The 6,000-nt window shown below is 42.3% G+C and overlaps 1 protein-coding gene across 1 annotated transcript in view; it reads left to right on the top strand.

Annotated features, from left to right (window-relative positions):
- The first annotated feature begins 4,996 nt into the window (after positions 1–4,996).
- The window catches only part of UVSSA (UV stimulated scaffold protein A), a 110,711-nt gene continuing 109,707 nt past the window's right edge, over positions 4,997–6,000 (top strand). Inside the window, 1 exon segment of the mRNA XM_043969481.1 lies at positions 4,997–5,081. The gene's annotated coding sequence lies outside the window, so the exon portion shown is untranslated.

The following is a 6,000-nucleotide window of genomic DNA, read 5'->3' as shown; positions in this document are numbered from 1 at the left end:
ATGAGGGTTAAGTGACTTGCCCAGGGCCACACAGCCAGTGTCAAGTGTCTGAGGGCAAATTTGAACTCAGGTCCTCCTGAATCCAGGGTTTCTGCTTTATCCACTTCACCATCTATCTGCCCCCCACTTCCATGTACTTTGTGATTCAGTAACACTGATCTCCTTATTGAGTGACCTGCATTTCCCAATGAATCTCTCCCTTCTGCCAGAGAGCCATCCTTTATTTAAAATTTGTGATTTGGGGGGGCAGCTAAGTGGCGCAGTGGATTCAGGACGACCTGAGTTCAAATCCGGCCTCAGACACTGGGCAAGTCACTTAACCCTCATTGCCCCACAAAAAACAAAACAAAACAAAACATAAAAACAAAAAACCCTAAACCAAACTAAACCAAAACAAAATAAAATTTGTGATTTGTGTGTTTGTGAGGGTGGGGGAGTCATGGCAGAGGGGAGAGAGGAACTTCAGCAAAGCTAACCAATACAACAAACAGTCTGACATTATTCAGAGTGTTCCACATCTGTAGTCCTCCATCTCTACAAAGAAGTAGGAGAGAGATACCTTCTCATATTTTTTCCTTGGGTCTAAGATTGGTCATTATAATTTCATAGCAGTCAGTTTCAATATTTTTGTTGCTGTTGTTTAAATTTGTATTATTGTAGTGATTGTGAATATTGTTTTCTGGTTCAGTTTACTTGTCACCTCACCAGGTCATAAAAGCCTTCACATGTTTTTCTGTATTTATCATTTTCTGCAGCTCAGTAATATTCCATTCCAATTTATCATTTTTTAGCTATTCCCCAATTGAATGGAAATAATTTTGTTTTTAGTCTGTTCTTTGCCACCACAGAAAATGATGCCATAAATATTTAATGCATATAGGGTTCCTCATATTCTCCTTCATCATTTTGTAGTATATGTATGGCAATGGAATTTCTGGGTCAAAGGATATTGGTCTTTTAATAATTCTCTTCATATAATTCCAAATTGCTATCCAGAATGGCTGGACCAGTTTACAACATCACCAATAATACATTAGTGTGTCTGTGTTTCTATGTCTCCAACATAAAGTATTCTCATCTTTTGCCATCTTTGCCAATTTGCAGCTTTATTTTGATCTGTCTTTCTCTTATTAGTGACTAGAGTATTCTTTCTTTCTTTTTTCTTTTCTTTTCTTTTTTTTTTTTTTTGCGGGGCAATGGGGGTTAAGTGACTTGCCCAGGGTCACACAGCTAGTAAGTGTCAAATGCCTGAGGCCGGATTTGAACTCAGGTACTCCTGAATCCAGAGCTGGTGCTTTATCCCCTGCGCCACCTAGCTGCCCCCTAGAGTATTCTTTCACAAGATTGTTAATAGTTTGCAATTTTTCTTTTGAGAACTTTGTTTATGTCCTTTGTCCACTTATCTATTGGGGAATGGCTTTTAGTCTATAATTCTCTTATCTATATCAGACTCTTATCAGAGATATTTATTTGATACAAAGATTTCCCCCCCTAGTAACTGCTTCCCTTCTTATTGTATTAATTTTGTTCATGAAAAAGCTTTTCCATTTCATGAACGAAATTAATGCTATGGGAAAGAAAGCAGGAACTGGGATTTAAAAAAATCTTTGTACCAAATAATTTACAAAAGATAATTTCATTTAATCAAAATTACCTTAAAATAATTTGTAATAATGTTTATCCCTTGTTTAGTTAAGAATTCACCTCTTAGGGGTAGCTACAAGGCATATATGATCTGGTTTTCTTCTTTTTTTATAATATGATCTTTAATCAAATTTAAATTCATTGTGGAATATTATGTAATACCTTGGTCTACATCTAATTTCTGCCAATCTGCTTTTTAGGTTTTCCCAGCGGCTCTTGACAACTCTGGCTCAAGAATTTCCTTCAGATTATTTGGTTAATCAAATACTGGGCTATAGTATTTTTGATTTCTTCTTCTCCTTTTTCTTCTTCAGGGCAATGAGGGTTAAGTGACTTCCCCAGGGTCACACAGCTAGTGTCAAGTGTCTGAGGCTGGATTTGAACTCAGGTCCTCCTGGATCCAGGGCAGGTGTTTTATCCACTGCACCACCTAGCTGCCCCATAGGATCTGGATAATTGAAACAAGAATAATCTTGTCTTAATTACCTAGTGAGTTCTGGAAAACCTATTTTGTCCCACTTTATCTGGACAAATGCTTGAATTTTTAGCACATTGGTTGTGCAGGCGGAAGACACAGCCTGGCACAAGTTCCCAATTGCCTCCTGAGGACGGTTTCATCTCCTTTCTCAATTGGGACTGTTCAAAGCCTCTACAGTCAGGCAGGCAGCACTTTATCAATCTAGCCTTACCTCACTTTAGTCTCCATCACTCTATACTTCAGCTAAACCCATGACTATGCCCTTGGCACACACTCTCCCCTTCCCTGGCTCACACTGTTCCTCATGTTTGGAACACACTTTTTCCATCCTTTAAAGCTCAACTCAAATGTCATCTCTTACAGAAAACCTGCCCCTTTGCTCCCCTTCAATCCTTATGTAGAACACCTGGCTTTTCTCTTTTCTCTTAGTGATACTGGATACAACAGTTATCTGTTGGCCTCAGTGGTAATAAAGCTGATATTAAATAGCTGTTTAAGGTTTGCAAAACACACATACACATATATTCCTCACTCCCCATGTATGTATGTTTCTCTTCTTCTCCTCTTCTTCTCCCCCTCCTTCATCTCCCCTTCTCCTCCTCCCACTTCCTCCTCTTCCTCCTCTTTCTATCTCTTTGTCTCTGTCTCTGTCTCTCTTTGTCTCTGTCTCGGTCTCTCTCCCCCTTCTTTTTTCCCCTTCCAGTTAAGAGAACTGAGTCCTGGGTTTGAGTCCCAACTCTTGATACCATGTGACCACAGACCAGTCCCCATCTCTAGGTCTGTTTTCTTCCTTTGTAAAGTGGGGCTATCCAAAAAGATATACAAAAATATCTATGGCAGCTCTTTTTGTAGTGGCTAAGAATTGGCAATCAAAGGAATGCCCATCCATTGGGAATGGCTAAACAAGCTGTGGTATATGATGGTGATGGAATATTATCACACCACAAGAAATGACAAACATTATGACTCCAGAAAGGCCTGGAAAGACTTGTATAAACTGATGTATAATGAAGAGAGCAGAACCAAGAGAACATTATGCACAGAGACAGCAATATTGTTTGATGAATTGTAAAAGACTTAACTATTCTAAACAATACAATGATTCAAGACAATTCCAAAGGACATATTATCCACCTCCAAAGAAAGAACTGATATTGATGGAACACAGACTGAAGCATGCTATTTTTCACTTTCATTTTTTTCTTTTATTAAAGTTTTTATATACAAAATGACTAACATGGTGATGTTTTACATAATTGTAAATATATAACCCATATCTAATTGTTTACTGCCTCAAGGAGGGGTAAGGGAAGGGAGGAAAGGAGGGACAAAAATTGGAACCCCAAACTATAAATAAAAGTGTTTATTACTGGGGGGCAGCTAGGTGGCACAGTGGATAAAGCACAAGCCCTGGATTCAGGAGAACCTGAGTTCAAATATGGCTTCAGACACTTGACACTAGCTGTGTGACCCTGGGCAAGTCACTTAACCCCTACTGCCTTGCAAAAAGTGTTTATTACTTTTGTTAATATGAATATATGGATAACCTGGATTGGATGGGGATACCTTATTATCCAAATGGATTTTATAAGACCCTGAAAAATGCCCTTTGGCCAAAACTTCAGGTTGAATTGAGATAGCTAGCAGATAAGTCCCTATTTACTAATTTCTCTCCCCAAGAGAGTAAACAAATCAAAATGCCTCCTTTTGACTAAACTTCAATTGAGTCCCCATTCACTATCTTCTCCCTAAAAGGTAAATAGAGCAAAAATCTAGACAGCCTTGTCCTTGGTAAACCCTTCCTGTGTCTTTAAGCTGCCTGTTATAGTATTTGCTTTAGGTTAATTTGTATCATGCTAATAAAACTGACATCACCCTGTAACCAGTGAGCAAGAAACCTTAAAAACCCTTAGAAAGAAGGGGAGCTTTGAGCTTCCCTCTTGGAAGGGGAGACTCCACACATGATTATGTGTTACGTCTTTCTTCTTGGGACAAAATATTAAATTGATATTATGTTTTTTTCTGTGTCTTTGATCTGGTTTTGTCTAGTAGGAGATATTAAATTCTCTGATCTGGTTCTTAAAATGTTCTCTGATCTGTTATATTTTATAGGAGGACAGATATGGGAACAAATTATAGGAGATATAATTTCTCCGATCTGTTTATTGATTTTGTTTGTAGGAGACAGGCAGATACAAAAGCTATAGTTTAATATTCAACACTTAAAAAAAAATAAAGTGGATCCATAGAAGCAGCTTCGCATAGTAGATAGAAAGCTAGCTTTGGAATCAGGAAGATCTGTGTGGCTGGGTGACCCTGGATAAGTCACATAAAACCCTTAGTTTCTCCAAGCAGCTTTTAAGGCTTTATAATAACTCTTCTCTTCTCCTTAGGGAAAATCCCCAGAATAAGGTCTTGCGAGATGCATTTTTATTTCCAGCGCTTAGTACAATGCTCGGCATGCGGTAAGGGCTGACTAAATGCTTGTTGACGACTCCAGGGAACCTACTAGGAAAAGAAGCAGAGATGTAGCAAAGGGTTTATAGTACTGTTCCTTTAAGATCTTGGTGGGCCCGCCGGTCCTGTTTTTTTTTCTCAAATTTTCTCCAGACCTCCTAGCGGTCAGTCTCACGTCTCCACTCACGCAGCACGCAAAGAGCGCGACTACGTCACTGCACTGCTCTCTGGCCTCCTCCTTCCTGTCCCCTTCCATTCAATACAGCCCCACCTCCTCCTTTACCTAGGCCCCACCCCCTTCTGCCCGAACTCAGCCAATGGTCAGGCCTGTAGGGAACCATGACGTAAAGGTTGGCTTGGCTCTGGGTCGCACCCTCGTTGGGGTGGGACGGACTGGGCTAGATGCTACTTCCGGGGGCGTGGCCAAGGAGGGGGCTCGGCGGCGGCGGCGGCGGCAGTGGCAGTAGTGTTACAGCGGGTCTCGCGGCCCGTCTCGCGGCGGGTAGGTGCTGCAGTTGCCGGGGTGATGGGCCAGTGCTGACCCTAGGGAGGATGGTTCAGGGACGCCTTTGGCCTGGACTTTTGATAGGAGTAGGGGGTGAGGCGGGGAAGGAGGCGGCCGGCCTGAGGGTGTTGAGCTCTTGTAGCTCCGGAGGGGGGGCGGGCGGGAGGGGTTGATTTTGCTTAGCCTCAGATTCGCTCTCTGACCTTGGCCCAACCCCTTCTAATCTCCCGGCCTCAGTTTCCTTCTCCATACAAGGAGTCAGGGCTCGGCTCTAAGGCATCAGTCGGTCCCGAAGTGTTTGGGATGCGGACGCAGAGAACCCTCGCGACCCCAAGATCGGGGTCGCCTGGAGACCGGGGGGAAGGGACCTCCCTAGGAGACCCCGAGGGAATGGCTAGCCTGGAGGCCCCTGGGGTTCACCCCTTCTTGAGGATCCTTCTCGGATCCCTCTTTGTTCCCGCCCTAGGAGGACCCCCAGAATTCACTCTGTCCATAGAGTATCCTCTGTGGTAGTTGTCCTTAATAATTATGATAAAAGGAAATATAAGCAGGGAGAATGCACCCTTGTGTGCCCACAGAGAACCTCTCCAGCTGCTTTTCTAATTATGCTTCATGTAATGTTATGTCGCCTCTCTCTTAGAGCAGAGACTGTTTGCTCTTTATCTTTCTATCAGCACATCCTGTACATCATATGTGGAAACACTTGAACTGGGAGCCAGGCTGACCTGGGTTTGAATCCCACTACCGACACATCACAGGCTCCTAAAGTTTTAAAGCTGGACAGGACTTTTAACATTGGTTTTTATCATTGATCAGACTCTTCAGATGACATGCCAAAAGTGGGTAGCCACCTCTGCTGGTCCCGAACTTCTTTGTCTGAAAAATTGCACATCATTCAAGCATCCAGCAGCCACTT

This window comes from Dromiciops gliroides, chromosome 6 (assembly GCF_019393635.1).
Source record: "Dromiciops gliroides isolate mDroGli1 chromosome 6, mDroGli1.pri, whole genome shotgun sequence".
NCBI lineage: Eukaryota > Metazoa > Chordata > Mammalia > Microbiotheria > Microbiotheriidae > Dromiciops > Dromiciops gliroides.
The sequence above is the reverse complement of the archived record's forward strand: the minus strand, read 5'-3'. Positions and strand labels throughout refer to the sequence as shown.